General features: G+C 35.0%; 1 long non-coding RNA gene across 1 annotated transcript; it reads right to left on the reverse strand.

Moving 5' to 3' along the window:
* Positions 1-5,052: 5,052 nt before the first annotated feature.
* LOC126714668 (uncharacterized) lies at positions 5,053-13,060 on the reverse strand. The gene is made up of 2 exons (XR_007651656.1): positions 12,505-13,060; positions 5,053-5,128 (listed from the first exon to the last, which is right to left on the reverse strand). It is a non-coding gene; the product is annotated as an uncharacterized LOC126714668 (long non-coding RNA).
* Positions 13,061-16,961: the final 3,901 nt, after the last annotated feature.

A 16,961-nucleotide genomic window follows, 5' to 3' on the forward strand; every position in this document is an offset into this window, starting at 1 on the left:
CATCAGCACCGCAAAGTTTGCACCTGAGCTGACCACACTGAAGTTGATCATGTTCACCAATCTCTACCCACTGTCCAACACTACATTCATCAATCTTGGGAGAGCTCTATTTCTGTGTGACCTCATTACAGGAGCCCCCATTGATATATGTGCTCACATCTACTACACCTTGAGGAAGACCGCGTGTCGATCTGCAGCTCGAGGAATTATTCCATTTTGCAGTCTCGTCATGAAGCTCATTCTTCGTGCAGGCATTATTCCTCCTGCAGATGGTAAAATGTTGACTCGTCAATGTCCCATTTCCTTGTTCACTCTTCAAGCGAGCAGAAGTCACTCCTCTAAATCACCAAGAAGTGCTCACATCTCTCCGGTTACTCCATCTGCCCCTGACTCAGAGACACCTGCACATACCACATCTGCATCACGTGCTGTTCCTGAAGCTTCACCGGCTGGTATTCCGCAAGCACAAACTGCTCCTCATACTGACAGAGTCGGCAGTGTACTTGAGCATATTCAGAAACGCGTTGATGAGCTTGTGGTACTTCTCTACTCCACAAACAACCGTGTCCAAATGCGCCTCGAGACTATGGAGAATCAGCTAGATGAGATTCAACGAAAGTTGGACGAGAGTCTTTAGCTATTCGTGACAAAAAGGGGGAGAGCTTTCAGTAAGGGGGAGAAAAGTTCAAAGGGAAGTGTGCATAGTGATAAGGGGAGTACACACATACTTTTGTCATACTTTTGTTTTCAGTCTTATCTTCTAAACTTATGGTTTTAGGTTTATGTTTGTTGGGTACTTTTAGTGTTTTCATGGTTTTGATACACTGTGTTTTGGTGTATAGCTGTTCCTAACTCTTAACATATACTCTTGGTTTAAACTTTAATATATTTTGATGTTGTTATTCAGGATGCTTTTGTTTTGTACCCATGTGCTTTTGTAAGCTTTTAGGGTTATTGTTTCATGCATATTTTGTAGGCTTTATGGAATGTACCTTGCTTAATGCAGCCTTTATGCTATGTTGAAATCAGTACTTTAATCTAAATGTTCTGCATTTTGGTTTATGTACTGTCACTCTTGTGCCCTTGTAGGATTGTTCCTAGATGCATATGCCTTGTGTGCTATGCATTGGTTGAGTGTTGAGCATACAAGTGTCTTGCCTTGTGCTTGTTAACTTGTATGTCCTTGTGTTCATTCCAAGTGTGAATGAGCACTGTGATCACTACCTTGTGGTGTTCACTTGGTTGATCAAGCCATGGTTTGTTTATTAACTCCATCTTTGCTTGATCACATATTGCCTGTTTCATATGCATTTATAATTTTCTGCTTACAATGATCATGGTGCATTGTTGTGTTTCAGGAGTATTATGTTCATATGATTCAAGTGCTTCACAGCTTCTAGAGTTAGGTGTGAGTGAGTTTTGTTCAACTGTTCCCAACTCACATGTTAAGTCTAGAGTCTGTTTTAGGGTTTTGTCACGGAATAGCCAAAGGGGGAGATTGTAAGGTTGAATTTATTCAACCATCTAATTGGCTTTATTCCGTGCCAAATTTGCTTGTAATTCAGCATTTAGTAACCCTGTATTTAGGTGGGTTTGTTGTAAGGGTAGTGAGTGAGATATAGTGAAGTTTGCTCAAGAGTGTGCAAGAAAATAGAGACTCGCGGCTGGGACTCGCGGGTGGACTCGCGGCTGCAAGCCGCCAGAAGCTGCACACGTGCCAAGCATGCTGGAAGATGAACAGTCATGCTAGCTGGAGCACTACAGGACAAAACAGGACAACTGGTCATACGGTTAACTCGCGACTGGATCTCGCGACTTGGTCAAGCCGCGAGGTCAAGCCGCGAGCCACCCCTGTTTTGCCAAAACCTGACGTTTCACATTTCTCTCCCACTCCAGTATAAATACCCCTTTAACCCACGATTGAAAGAGAGCTTCCAGAGAGAATTTTGAGAGAGAAACCCTAAAGAAAAACCAGATTGCTTTACCCACAATCTATACCTTAGAGTCTCTTCAAATTCCCTTACTCTCTTCCTCTCCATTGTCAAATCCTTGAGAGGCATTATACCAAACCTGGTTCTCACCATTATCATCTCTGTGAAACAGTTGTTTGGAGTTCTGGGAAGCAGTTAGGAAGGAGCCAATCTTCATTGGTTGATGCTACGGTCTAGTAGCGGAATCCGGGAAGCTAGAAAAGAAAAAGGTTCGGCGCAACCTCGTTGGAGCAAGAAGCTTGGAGGGCTTAGGTGCACTGGGTAGATTAGGCTTGGAGGGTCTATTGCTGTCCTTGTATCCCAACTGTATTTTCTAGTGGATTGATTACCGCTTGGAGGGCGGCGGAGAGGTTTTTCGCCGAGGTCTTCGGTTTCCTCTTCGATAACACATCGCGTGTTGTCTTTGTGTTTGCATCTTCCTTCCTCTCTATCTTTGCTTTTATTTTATCTGCTATGGTTTTATTTTGTTATGGCTTAGATAGTTGCTTAACCAATTTCATATTATAGCATGTGTTAAGTTTCCGCACACTAGTTGTTTGACATATTGCTTGAGTTGGTTAAGTTGTATTTTGGGGGGTCTAAACGTTCAAAGGTGTGCTGTACACGTTTTTGAACTTTCAGAAATAAAGATAACAATGCTAATGTTATAAAAACATTTAGGGGTAATTATTCCCCCCTCACTTAAGGTTTGGGGGAATGACACTCCACGACAACCTTGAAGGAAAAAAAAAAAAAAACTCCCCCCTTTGAGGTTTGAAGAAATTAACACTCATCACCCTTCATTTATATTAGTAACAAAATATTTTAAATTTTTCTCTTTATAAAAGTTTAACCATGATTAGTGAAAATATAATTGATAAATTTAGAATAAAAATGTAAAATTTATCAAGTACTAAAACACTTGTAACAACAAATCTCTCCATAACCCGTTTATAAATATAAAAAAGAGAGTAAAAAGCATGCTTAATATTTTAAAATTCACTTTAATTAAAATTTTAAAGCAACACTCAAAAGCCAAGCTCACCCTCCTAGCTAGGCCACAACCCACAGACCCATTAACCCACTCGTTTCTCCTCTAGATTGAGTCCCAGGCACTTGATGTTTTGGGGATTTGATTCAAGTATCTTGCTACTGAGGTTGGGATTGTTGGCTGGCCGGGTTTGAAGTTGTAAGGTTGTAGACGGAGGAGACGAGATTTGGAGTGGCTCAACTGTGAACCCTGTGAAAGAGAGAGGACTGTTTGTTTCTCGATCGGGAAGATGTGGGGTTTTTTTTTTTTTATGGGTGAGATTTTTATTGGTTACACAAAATAAGCATAGGAACCATGTTAGGTTCTAAAGTTTAGGATTTTATGTATTTAGAACTCTAATTTGTATTGTTGGCAAACCATGATTAAAACAATGTGTTTAGAAGTGTTTAAAGTTAGCTCAAAGTTGTATGTCAATGTAAAGTTGGAATCGAGTTTAAAGCAGGAAGCACTGTGGCTTTTAGCCTGGCTCGATCGATCGAAGCTTAGGCTCGACCGATCGAAGCTCGGGCAGAATGCTTTTTTGCAGATTCGTCCATCTCAGCCCTATTTGTTTTAAAACGTTTTTAGGGTTTCTTATTTGTCCTAAGTATAAAAGGAAAACCCTAGCCACGTTTTAGTGTTGCTCATATTGTGGTTTGTGTAAATCTCTTGTGAGATCTAGATGAGCTTTCCTTTACACAAACTTAGGGTTTTCAAGGAGGAGATATTTTCTACACCTTGATGATCAATTCAGATGCTGCCATTAAAGCTTAAAGAATACACAAGCTGGGGTGCTTGTAGTTGGTGGGAATCCAAGAAAGAAGGAGTTCGTGGATTCAGAGCTTACACATGGTCGTATCAGTAAGTTCTATTGGTTGGTAGCATTAGGAAGTCAAGCGGGGGTGCTTGTAAGTCCTTTTGTATGAACTTCAATTCTTTTAAGATAGTGGATTCAAGTTTACCTTTAGGATAGCTAGGTCAAATCCTCCCCAGGTTTTTACCGGTTTGATTTCCTGGGTGATCATATCATTGTCTTATTTATTTTCCGCTGCTTTGCATGATTTGATCTTTATTATTGTGATAACCTAGACTTGTTTAATTGGACTAAGTAACAACTTGGCTAATTCCTAGGTTTAATCAATTGTTTAAGGGGTCTAAAAACTGTCAAACCAAAATAGTATAGATGATTAGTCCATGCTGAGCTATAAATTGAAGGTCGGTCATCATGAATTGTTCCTGCCAGCTTGGTCATCATGGTTTGTTGTTGATTAGATGACCGTGGGTTGCTAGGATTTTTGTCTGCGTGTTCTTGTCTTCTTGAGGCAAACAAGCAGTGGAGAATTTAGATCTATTCAGGTAATGTGATGTTAATTAAATACACAATTACATTTATAATATCAATTTGAATTATGTAATAGGCCCATTTAAATAAAGATAATATATATATATATATATATATATTTTTTTTTTTTTTCCGTTGAGTGACACTATCAAAGTAAAAAGTCACTATCCCTTTTCCAGGATAAATAATAGATTCACATTTTCATTTGATCCACTAAAAAAAATTTATTAGGTACTTTGAGAACAATGAACCGTGATATGTAAAAGATATGTGATGAATAATGCTATTGAGTACCCAATAACTTTCTAGAAATGAGAGAAATTTATTGGATACTTCAAGAATGAGCAGTGATATGTAAAAGAAATATGACGAATAATACTATTGAGTACCCGATAAATTTCTGAAAATGAGAGAAATTTATTGGATACACCAAAAGTAATGAGTAATGATGTCTAAAACAAATGTGATGAACAATGCTACTAGAGTCCCCAACAACTTCCTAGAAATGAGGTCAAACTTTTGAACTATATATGCACATGAGTTGTGTGCTCTATATATTACTTTCTGCACTTCCATCCCGTGTAGAAATACCGTTTTAGAAAAAGAAAAAAAAAACTTTTGTAGAATTGGTTTTATATCATTTATTGAGAGCTATGTAGCAATATTAATATATACTTCGTAACAATTGTATGAATCAACTGCAATGTCCGTGATTCCATCATCATCTTGGATATAACTATCCCAGGTCGCTGGTCCTCTCCCTCCTTCATCACCTTTTCCTTCTGTCTGTACCATTTCATTACATGTCAGTTATTATTAGGTTCTAAGGATTTAAGATCTAAATGTTTAAGAACTTCAATGTGTAATGTTGGCAAACCATGATCAAAACTTAGAGTCTAGATTTAGGTTGCTCAAAGTATGTTTATTGTAAGATTGGAATTGAGTAATTGCAAAAAATTACTATTTACTTTCTGCAAGGCTCGATTGATTGAAAATTAGACTCAATCGATCGATGCTTGTGCAGAATGTTTTTCTGTAGAATTTTCCAACTCAAGCCCAAGCCCATATAACGTGTAGGCTTTTATATTTTGCCTTAAGTATAAAAGAAAAAACCCTAGCCACATTTTTATGTTGTTGTTTATGCTGTGTGTGTGAATCTCTTGTGAGATCTAAAGGTGTTTGCCTTCATACACACTTAGGGTTATCAAGATCAAGATTGATATCAAGAGCTTGGTGATCGCTTCAGTTGCTGCATAAAGAGCTTAAAGAAAAACACAAGTGGGTGAACTTATGGTTGCTGTGGATCAAGGAAAGAAGTAGTCCATGGACTCGAAGCTGTCACATGGTCGTCGTAGTAAGTTTTCTTCTCGAGGTAGCAATAGGATGTTAGTGGACTAAATCGCTATTGTAAAACTTCAATTCTTTCATAGTGGATTCGGTTTTACCTTGAGGATAGCTAGGTTAAATCCTCCCCAGGTTTTTTACCGGTTTGGTTTTCTTGGATTATCATATCATTGTGTTCTTTATTTTCCATATTATTTATATGATATGATTTACTTGTGTTAAACTAGATCTGAATAATTTACCTAAGTTAATCACTTGACTAAATAACTAGGTTAATTTGTTTGTGTTTAAGGGGTCTAAAAATGTACAAGTGGTATCAGAGCGGGTTAGCCCTTGTATTTAGATCCTTTGATTTAAGAGTTGATCCTTGACCCCTGTTGTCATGGAACACGGTCATTCTCTTGTGATCCCACCTCACTTTGATGGGAATAACTACACCTACTGGAAAGTAAAGATGAAAGCATTCCTGAAATCTATTAATGAGAGAATCTGGAATTCCGTTGAATATGGATGGGAGAAGCCCACTACTCTCCTGTTAGTGAGTGACAAACTTCTGAGAAAGAAGCAGCCGCTTTTAATAGTAAAGCTATGAATGCTATTTATAATGCTGTTTCTATGGAGGAATTCAAGAGAATCTCTAATGTTGAGGGTGCTCATACTGCTTGGAATATTCTCCAAATTGTGCATGAAGGCACAAAGGCAATTAAGATTAAAAAACTGTAGCAGTTAACTACTAGATTTGAAAGTATTAGAATGTCTGATGATGAATGTTTTGATAAATTCTATGTTAAACTGAATGATATTGTTAACTCTGCTTATAATTTAGGTGAAATCTATGATCAACCTAAGATTGTTAGGAAGATACTTAGATTTTTGACTGAGGACTTTAGACACAAAGTGATTGCCACAACTGAAAGTAAGAATGTGGACTCCATCCCTATTGATGAACTTGTAGTATCTCTCCAGTCTTATGAGTTAGACCTGCCCAAGACAAACAAATCCAAATCAATGGTTCTTAAGTCAGTTGATGATGTTGATGGGAATGGATTTGATGATCAACTCTCTGTTACAGAGATTGCATATCTTGCCAAGAACTTTAGAAACTTTCTTAGGAACAATAATAGAAGGGCAAGAGGTAAAAACAATGCTGAACCTAGAAATTTTTGGAGGAATGATCCCACTAAAGTGAACAATACTAAGAAACCTAAAGAGAAAGTAGGTCAAACCTCTAATAATTCTATGGGTCAACAATGTTTTGGCTGTCAAGGGTATGGTCATGTGAAATCAGAATGTCCTACATTCTTGAGATCAAAGGGTAAAGCTACGGCTGTAACCTTTAGTGATGATGAAGTTTTTGATCATAAGTTTGGTAATGATGAGGATGGAAACTTCATTACTTTCACAGCTACTGTTGTAGTTGATGAAAGTGTTGTGGTTGATGAGAATCCTTCTGATGGAGAACTCTCTGAGAGTGCTGATTTGCAAGAAGCCTATAATAAGTTTTGCAAGGTTGCTACAAAGGATGCTATGAATGTTGATTTAGGCTTACAGAAAATTGCTTCTCTTGAACTTGATAAGAAAAATTTGCTCTTGAAATTGTTTGATGCTAATGAATTGCTTGATAAGGTGAAGACTGAGAACATGTTATTGCTTGATAAAGTTAAGAATTTGGAACTTGAATTATCTGTTGCTAGAAAACAAACAAATAGGTCTGCTAGTTCCAAACTTGAACACATGTTGAGTATTCAAAAGTCTCCCTTAGACAAAACTGGTCTAGGTTTTGAAGATAGCATCTCTGTGCCTAAGATTCATTCTTCTTCTGAGCCTTCCGTGAGTGAGATTGTCAAACTTGTAGAAATTACACCTCTTAGGAAGACTAGGGTTGATCTTAAAGAATCTAAGCCTAAAAATCCTACCATTCCTAAGGATAAGTTGCATAATAGACCTGTATGGGTTTGTCATTTTTATGGAAAGCCTGGACACATTCGTCCAAACTGTTTCAAGTTGCAAGCTACTAAGCAAGCAAATAAGCCAAAAGTACTTGTGCCTCAAGCACAAGATCCCATGGTACTTATTGGTGAGTTGGTAAAGGCTCTAAACCTTTATTCTAATCCTGGAGTTACTCATCATTCTAATATGAATAATAACTCCAATGCAAGAGTTGCATTTAAAAAGTTTTGGATGTAAAAGACTCAATCTAATTGAGTCTTTCTGACATGGTCCTTGTGCTTCATTGCTTTATTCATTGTGACCATTCCTTTTTGTTGTTTTTGTTTTCATTGTTTTTCTAGGATTTGCATTGCATAACATTCATGCATTTCATACTAGGTTGTTTTTGCTATTCTTTTCAAAAATTAAAAAAAAAAAAAAACAAAAAAAACAAAAAAAAAGGAGGAAAAGGAAAGAAAAATGTGTTTTGCATTATTTTTCTTGGATTTGATATCAATGTTGGCCATATTATCTTGACATAACATGTTTATGTACCTTGTTTAACTTAGATGAGCTTATTTTACTGCACCTTGCTAGTTTTAGCTTTGTAGTGCATGTTGTGTGGGAGTTGTTTATAATTTTTGATCACATGATCTTGATTTTGAAGTCATATGCTTTTGATTGCAAGGACTAAAAAGTCCTAAGAGAAAGGCATAAATAACCATCTCACCACTGTTTACTAGCCAATCATGAACACCCTAGTACATATCATATGATTTTGTGCCAGAGAAAGTGTAGCACATGTACAAAAAGAACATAAGGTGTAGTCTTAGCTTATAATAAAATTCAAATTGAAATAAAATTGGTGTGTACATTATCTTGGCTATCTTAATAAGTTTCAAATAAAATAAAATTGGTGTGTATATTATGAGGCAAATCAAGAAACTTCCATGATTGCAAGCTTGTTTTCTAGGAGATGTGAGAGTTATATGATATAACTCTTTAGGTGATAGTCACTTTCAAACTTATGTGATGAATTTTGCAGAAATTGTGATTAATCACTATTTACATATCACCTCACATGTATCTCAAGCTATTGCTAGTTGCACACACTACACAAGTTACTATTTTCTAAACTTAGTAAATCATATTGTGTGTGATCTTGTTGTGGCCATCCAAGATTAAAAGTCCCTTGAATTTAATGCAAAATGTGTTTTAAACTTTGAGATTTAAGGACAAATTGATTGAAAATCTAGTTTTTGGAAGATCTGGGATAAATTCAAGGGTTTTTGAAAAAAATTTCATCTCATACTCATGCATTTTATTCATAAAACATTGTGCTTTGAGGAGTTTCTGCATTAAAATGCTCTGTTTTTCAAAAAATTGATTTTTCCAGATTTTCGATTGATTGAACTTGTTTCTCGACCAATCGAAATTGCGATTAAAAATTTGGTTTGAATCTGCTTGGCTCGATCGCTACTTGATTGATGTTGGTTCGATCAAATGTGATTTTCGATCAATCAAACCTATTTTTCAACCGATCAAAAATCGTTCAGAGAGTTTTTTAAAACATGAGCTTTTCATGTGTTCTTCAATATTTCAAAATTTTCAAAAAGCTATTTTCTCTCTCTCTTCGACCGATCCAAATTCAAGTCAATTTTTTGTCATTTTCCCTCAAATTTTTCTCAAGATTTTTGACGTCTAGTACCAGTAAGACCATTCTACCCTTTCTTTTTTAGTTTAATCTCATTTTTCATGCATTTTTTCATTCATTTTAGGGAAATTTTCAGACCTAATAATTTTTGGGGTTTGAGATGATTTCTTTCAAAATTGATCAATGGGTTTTTGTTATTGGATGATGTGAACATGTTTCTCACGGTTTATTTTGATCAATTTGGTGAATTGGGAAGAATTGGAAATTCTAGGGCTTGAAACTTAACGAAATTAGGGATTTTGTTAAATTGAGATTAATTTGATGAAATTGGCTTGTGTAATTGATTCATTATGTCATTATGTACTGTTATCTAGCTTGTGTAATGATAAATTGATCAATTTATTGGGATTTTTTAAATTGGTTTTTTCAAAGTTTGGGTTTTTGTTCTAAAACTCTATGTTCAAGTCAATTCTGTGTTTTTAAAGTATAATTGAACTGTTCTCAATGCATTAGAGCATGCATCATTTGTTTATTCTGTTCATGCATCATATAGATTGTACTTTTCTATATATATTTTTTTGTGCTCTAACCTTGTCTGATGCAGTCTGCCCTTGGGTTTTCTTTATTTTTCTTTCTTTGGTTCTCTTCTGTCTATCCTATTCCAACTCTTAGCATCATGACTAGGAAGACTAGAGCCAATAGGAAAACCACCTCCTCTTCTACTCTAGCCTTTGAGAGTGATAGGTTTTGAACTCAGAAAAACCAAGAGACCTATGAGAAGCTGAACATCTTTAGATCAATGTGGGCTGAGAGAAAAGTTGTGTTAGATGAGTTAAACTTGGAAATTTGGTGGAATTTTGAGCGTAGGGGCTGGTTACCTTTGTTGGATATAGATCATTCTCCTCTAGCTACCTTGATTAGAGAGTTCTACTCGAACCTCTCTGTCCACTCCAATGATTCCAACACTCAGTTTGTGAAGAGTTAGATACAGGGTGAAGAGTATGTCATTACTCCTTCGGTAGTGGCCTCTACTCTTGGGGTGACTAAGGTACAGCATCCTGTGTACCCTTATGATGAGACCTTTCCTCTTGATGAAATTATGTCATATCTCACTAGTACTTCCATTCAGTGGGATACTGATCCTCGGATTACCTCTCATGAGTTGATCGAGATTCATTATCTGTTTTTCTGGATTTCTTGCCATTCTATCTGGCCCATCTCTCATTTGCACACCATTCCTATCGAGAGATGTGCGTTTTTGTATGCCCTTGTAACAGATGCTTTTATGAGTTTTCCTACTCTTTTCATTTGATCCTTGGTTAAGGTTCATAAGAGTAGTTCTACTGCACATGGTCTGTACTTTCCTGTTTTTATTCATCGGATTTTGTTACATCTAGGTTCAGATGAGTTTCCTGCATCTGAGCCCGTACACATTATAGCTCCTATAGGTGCCATAATCCTTAGGCAAAGAGCTGCTTAGATGAGAGCTAGCTCTAAATGCCCTCGTGTAGAGTCTTCTTCGGGTGTTGCACCTCCTCCTCCTCCGTCTTTAGGTGATCCTACAGCTGAGGAGTATGTTGATCCGACGGTCGCTGTTGATTCTCCACCTTCTACTTCGGATGATTCTAGCATTCGTCGTATGTTGGGCACTGTCATGACCATTCAGGCGGCTCATGGTCTGCTTTTGGTGGACGTACTTACGGAGCTTCAGGCTTTGCGTGTGGATTTGGCGAGCATTCGACGGTCACCTCCACCACCTCCTTTTGATGATGTGTCTTGATTATCCTTTGGCAATTCGTCACAAAAAGGGGGAGTACATATGGATGGAGATAGGGGGAGATTTTTGAGTTTTTTGGAGCTTTAGATTGTATCTAGGTGCTTCATCTTGTACTTATTTTTTTGGCTCATGATGTAATTATCTTGATGTGTTTATTTTTATGTGATGTATATGTTAGGGGGAGACATTATGTTTTTATTTCTTTTTCTTGTTTCACATTGTGCTACATTGGCTATTGATTTATATTATGAGGTTATTCATGATATATGTCTTTTATTTTATGTTTTATGAAATCAGGAATTTATTTTTTTTTATTTGTATTTTCCACACATGCGTTTATGTGTTTGTTGAGTGTTTCAGGAATATACAGGTTGATTCAGTCGTGCTGCTATCTACACTTGCAACTAATAGATAGTAGTTAGGCTGAATTGTTTTTGGTTGGGCAATTTTGTTGTAATGGGCTGTTTTTGTAACTTTGAGCATTTTGTTTTTATTATGTGTTTTGTCATGGATTGCCAAAGGGGGAGTTTGTTAGGTTCTAAGGATTTAGGATCTAAACTTTTTAGAACTTCAATGTGTAATGTTGGCAAACCATGATCAAAACTTAGAGTCTAGATTTAGGCAGCTCAAAGTATGTTTATTGTAAAGTTGGAATTGAGTAATTACAAAAAATTGCTGTTCACTTTCTGCAAGGCTCGATTGATTGAAAATTAGACTCGATCAATCAAAGCTCGTGCAGATGTTTTTCTACAGAATTTTCCAACTCAAGCCCAAGCCCAAGCCCATATGACGTGTAGGGTTTTATGTATTGCCTTAAGTATAAAAAGAAAAACCCTAGTCACGTTTTTATGTTGTTGTTTATGCTGTATGTGTGAATCTCTTGTGAGATCTAGAGGTATTTGCCTCTATACACACTTAGGGTTGTCAAGATCAAGATTGATGTCGAGAGCTTGGTGATCACTTTAGTAGCTGCATAAAGAGCTTAAAGAAAAACACAAGTGGGTGAACTTGTGGTTGTTGTGGATCAAGGAAAGAAGTAGTCCGTGGACTCGAAGTTGTCACGTGGTCGTGGTAGTAAGTTTTCTACTCGAGGTAGCAAGTTTTCTACTCGAGGTAGCAATAGGATGTTAGTGGTCTAAGTCACTATTGTAAAACTTCAATTCTTTCATAGTGGATCCGGTGTTACCTTGAGGATAGTTAGGTTAAATCCTCCCCAGGTTTTTTACCAGTTTGGTTTTCTTGGGTTATCATATCGTTGTGTTCTTTATTTTCCGTATTGTTTATATGATATGATTTACTTGTGTTAACTTAGATCTGAATAATTTACCTAAGTTAATCACTTGGCTAAATAACTAGGTTAATCTGTTTGTGTTTAAGGGGTCTAAAAACAAACAATTATATATGCAAAACACATATTCTATATAAATGAATGTATGTGTGTTTATAAGAGAGAGAGACCTGAAAAGCAGAAGTGGAGCAACCAAACTTCAACTCAGTAGGGAAGTCTTTCTTTTCTTGTTATTTTGTTGGTTGTAGTTGCTGTATCTTGGGTTTGGTCTGTGCTGGTAGTTTTATCAACAACTGTAGTTGGTGGAACAAAATCTTTCCAACATCTAATGGTAAGCCTCAAACTCTTGTTCTCATTTCTCAGAGATGGGACTCTTCCACTTGCTCCAAAAATGGTAGTTTCTGATTTCTTCAAAGAACCCAAACAAGCCATTGATGGCCTCATTGGCATTGCAAGGTTAAATGCCATGTTGAGAGAGAGAGAGAGAGAGAGAGAGAGAGAGAGAGAGAGAGAGAGAGAGAGAGAGAGAGAGAGAGAGGAATTTGGTACTTAGGGATCTATTAGCTGGGGGCTATTTATAGATTTGACGTGATGAAACAGTATCGGAAATTTGATTGAGGACTTTGGTGCATCTTCAACAAACACTCTAAAACCACAATTCTCTTTAATTTGGAGAGTAAAACTCTTTAAGTTACTGTTTATTAGCAAAAAATTGTTTGTTAATAATTAAAAGGCTGTTTGATTTAGAGAAAAAAAAAATTTGTTGTTTTCACTTTTTAGTATTCATTTTCAATCCACAAAAAACTTGTTTAGTTGTGTTTTTTGTACTCAGTTTTCATTTCTTGTACTCCAAAAACTGGATTTGAGTACAAAAACTGAATACAACTTTTCAACGTTTTCATTTTCTCTAAAAATGAATACATGTTATTCTCATAATAAAACTGAAAACGAGTGGGACCCATTTTTATTAAATGGATGAAATGTTTGGTTCTTTACGTCGGTGGAACTTGGGAAAAGAGAAATGTTGATTCTATTTAGAATTCTAATAGACTAGTGTAAGTGAGAAAAGTTTTTTTATTTTTTATTTTTTAAGTAAAAAAATAAATTTAGGAAACAAGTGCTAAACAGAAATGAATGTAAAAATGGGTCCTTTATCATATATAAATTCAGAAAATGAATACACAAAAATGAAAAAAATTGAATACACCATTTTTAGAGCCAAACAACACATAACTCTCTTGGTTTGAAGGCCTACTGTTCATTAGCAAAAGACTTAATTGGAATAAAAAATTCAACAAAACAATTAAAATATTCATTTTTTACTTAGCATTCACAATAGCTAACAACTCAACCCAAATCATTTCTTTCTCTCAAATGTCTCTAAACTCAAGGGGAGACACAACTCAAATATTTTTGGTGCGTGTATGCAAGTTAAATAACAAAAATGAGAACTGGTATGGTCATAAATTAGGGCATTAAAAATATATGGATAAAATTTAGATACAAAACTGATTGTAGCCTAAGACTACAACCTTACTCAATAAAATAAATATTATTGCGTATTTTGAAAATCTAACTATTGAATTGTATGTTCTTTACACTCTTAATACACATATTAAATTTTGTGTTAATTGGATATTATTTACCATATGATCTGTATACTTATATTTTATGTATAATTTTAAACTATAAAAACTTACAATTTAAATAATTTATTGATTACGTAGTTATTAATCTTTAATTTACTAGAAATTTTGCAAGTATGGAAAATATAAGAAAAAGAAAAAGATGTAGATTTGTTAAAATTTATTTCTAATAAAAATATATTAAATAAGGTTATAACCTAATGTTATAACCAATTTTGTAACTAAATTTTATGCAAAATATATATATTAGAAAAGGGGAAAAAATTGCCAAACAGACTATTTTTAGGAAAAAATTAGGCGTGTGGCACGTGTTCAAAGTTATTGAGTAAGTTAGACTGTTTTTGAAAGTCGAGTTTGCCAAACTCGACTTTGGGCTGGAAAACGCACACTATAGTGGTGTTTTTTTAGTGGCTATAGCAGCGTTTATATAAAACGCCACTATAGGTAACCTATAGTGGCGTTTTTAAAAACGCCACTAAAAAAAACGCCACTATTGTGTCTGTAATCCAGCCCAAAGTCGAGTTTGCCAAACTCGACTTTCAAAAACAGTCTAACTAACTAAATAAGTTTGGACGCGTGCTGTCCGGCGAAATTTTTTCAGAATTTTCACTGTTTGGCAAGTTTTGCCTAGAAAAGGTTATAACCCTTGTTCATTATATATAAAAAATAAAGTCAGCAAACACGTGTATGGTTGAAAAATTATCCCATTTGTTCATTTCATTTCATGGCGAACCAAAATGGAAAAGGTTAACCTTCCAAAATAAAAAAAGAAAAGAAAAGGTGAACATTACACCGTATGTGTCAACTAGTACCATGCACGTTTTTTTTTTTTTTTTTTTTTTTGGGTAGAAAGGAGGATAACATTAACAACTAACCAAACTCCAAAAAGGAGTTAACATGACGATCATACAAGGTACGAACAGAATCTAAACTAATTAAGAAGTAAAGCAACATTCGAGGGGACTTAATAAAGATAGTAAAATCCTGGGAGAAAAGGGCTCTCCTTTTAGCTTGTCCATTAGCACACTTATTAGCTTTTTCATAGCAATGTTGAACTCTAACTAGAAGGATTTCCTACAGTCATTCTCTGCGTTAGTCACAATAACATCGATACCATTCGGGTTCCCAACCTCCTTCTCCACAAGATCAACAACCATCTTCGCATCTAACTCACGTGTTACATTTGTTGCCTGCATGTTATGTGACTCCTTTTAAGTTTTCGTTTGGTAATGACTTTTAGTTGGCTCACTTTTACCACTACTGTGGGTCCTTAGATTGTTTTTGTCAGAAATCATTAACTAGCAGGTCTTATCCTCGAGATTTTTGCTTACCTTTTTTTTTTTTTTTTTTAACAGTAATTTCAGGAAGAAAATAATAAACTTATTTTATTTAGTTTATACCTTTTATTTATAACACTTCTAGTAAAAAACTAAATAAATTGTTCTCAAAGGTACACTTAAGCGTTTTGCATGTAAGAGTAGGCAAATGCAAGTGTAAGTGAATATAAAGCAAGAGTGAAATAGTGAAAAATGATGTGTGTAGTAAAGTATATGTAATATTTTTAGTATCAATAAATATATATTTTTTTGAAAAACTCTTTTTTTGTATTATACTTGAGCGTGATGAGATTTATTATAGAGTATTTGATAAAATAATTTTCTTGATTGTCAAATTTATTATTTTGACAATTTTTGCGGAGAGAAATCTCAATTGGTACAGGTTTCTTCTGGAGGATCTAATTAAAGGAGAAAATGCCAGCTACTCAGGTTTCGCATGCATTCTGAAAAAATCTCAACAATTTCAACTATGAACTGTGGTGGTCGTGCATGAAGTCATACTAGAAGGAAATGATTTGTGAGAAGTTACATGCCGAGAAAGCATGGCCCCATCAAAAAGCTCTTTACTTGCTCAAGCAGTACATGAAGGATAATATGTTAATTCACATATATCAAATACAAATATAACAAAGTAGGCACGGCTCACAGTGTCACACATTAGAGTGGTGCTCATGAGGTACCAATTCAGCAACTCATCCTATTTCATTTCAAATTACTGGAAAAAAATTGTTAAAATTTTAGTGTTTGAATTAAAGACTTAAATTTCAGCTCTTGCTTCTCACCTCACAAGAACTTTGTACTTGTAAAATGACTATTATACCAAGTGTGTATGGTGTTGATTATGGTTATAGTGTTAATATATCTTACTCTATTTGACAAAATTTAATGTATTGTCCTAGTGCGTAGTTGATAAAAGCTCTGTTGTGGGAAAATATTTACTCAGAGTAGGGTCCATTTGGTTGGAATGGTGGAAAATTAGAAGGATAGAAAAAAGGGGAAGGGATAGAAAAATGAGAGGTTGGAAAATATTTAGTTTTCTATTATACGTGCTTGGTTGGAAGGATGAGAAAGTGGAAAGATGAAAAACTTATTTGTTTAGTTAAGAAGAAAAATGAGATGATAGAAAATGAAGTTGGTATAAATCAATGGTGGAGTCAGGATTTTAGTCTAGAGGGGGCAAATTAAAAGACAAGATTAAAAGTGAGATTAATCTAAAAAATATTAATCAACAATAATAACAAAATAAATAAACAATTGTAAGCAAATATGAATATATTTCATATTATTAAAATAAATAAACAAAAATAACCAATTCATAGCTACTAAAAAATTTACAAACTGATGGAGTAAAAATGTGATTAGTGTTACTTAAAAAATATAATGAATAAATGTTTGAAATTATTTTTTGTGATTGGTGACATGCCAATTGGTAAGACATAAGTAGTAAAATATGTAGTATCTCTAGTATCATTCAAGGATAAAATGCTGTGAAAAGTATCATAAATAGTGAAAATGGTGTAAATAATGATATAAAATAAAAAATAAAAAATAGTGAAGTAGGTGCAACACGTAGGACAATGTTAGTTTTTAGACCCCTTAAACACAATTGGATTAACCTAGGTAATTAGCCAAGTTGTTACTTAG

This window comes from Quercus robur, chromosome 2 (genome assembly GCF_932294415.1).
Source record: "Quercus robur chromosome 2, dhQueRobu3.1, whole genome shotgun sequence".
In the NCBI taxonomy this organism is placed as follows: Eukaryota; Viridiplantae; Streptophyta; class Magnoliopsida; order Fagales; family Fagaceae; genus Quercus; species Quercus robur.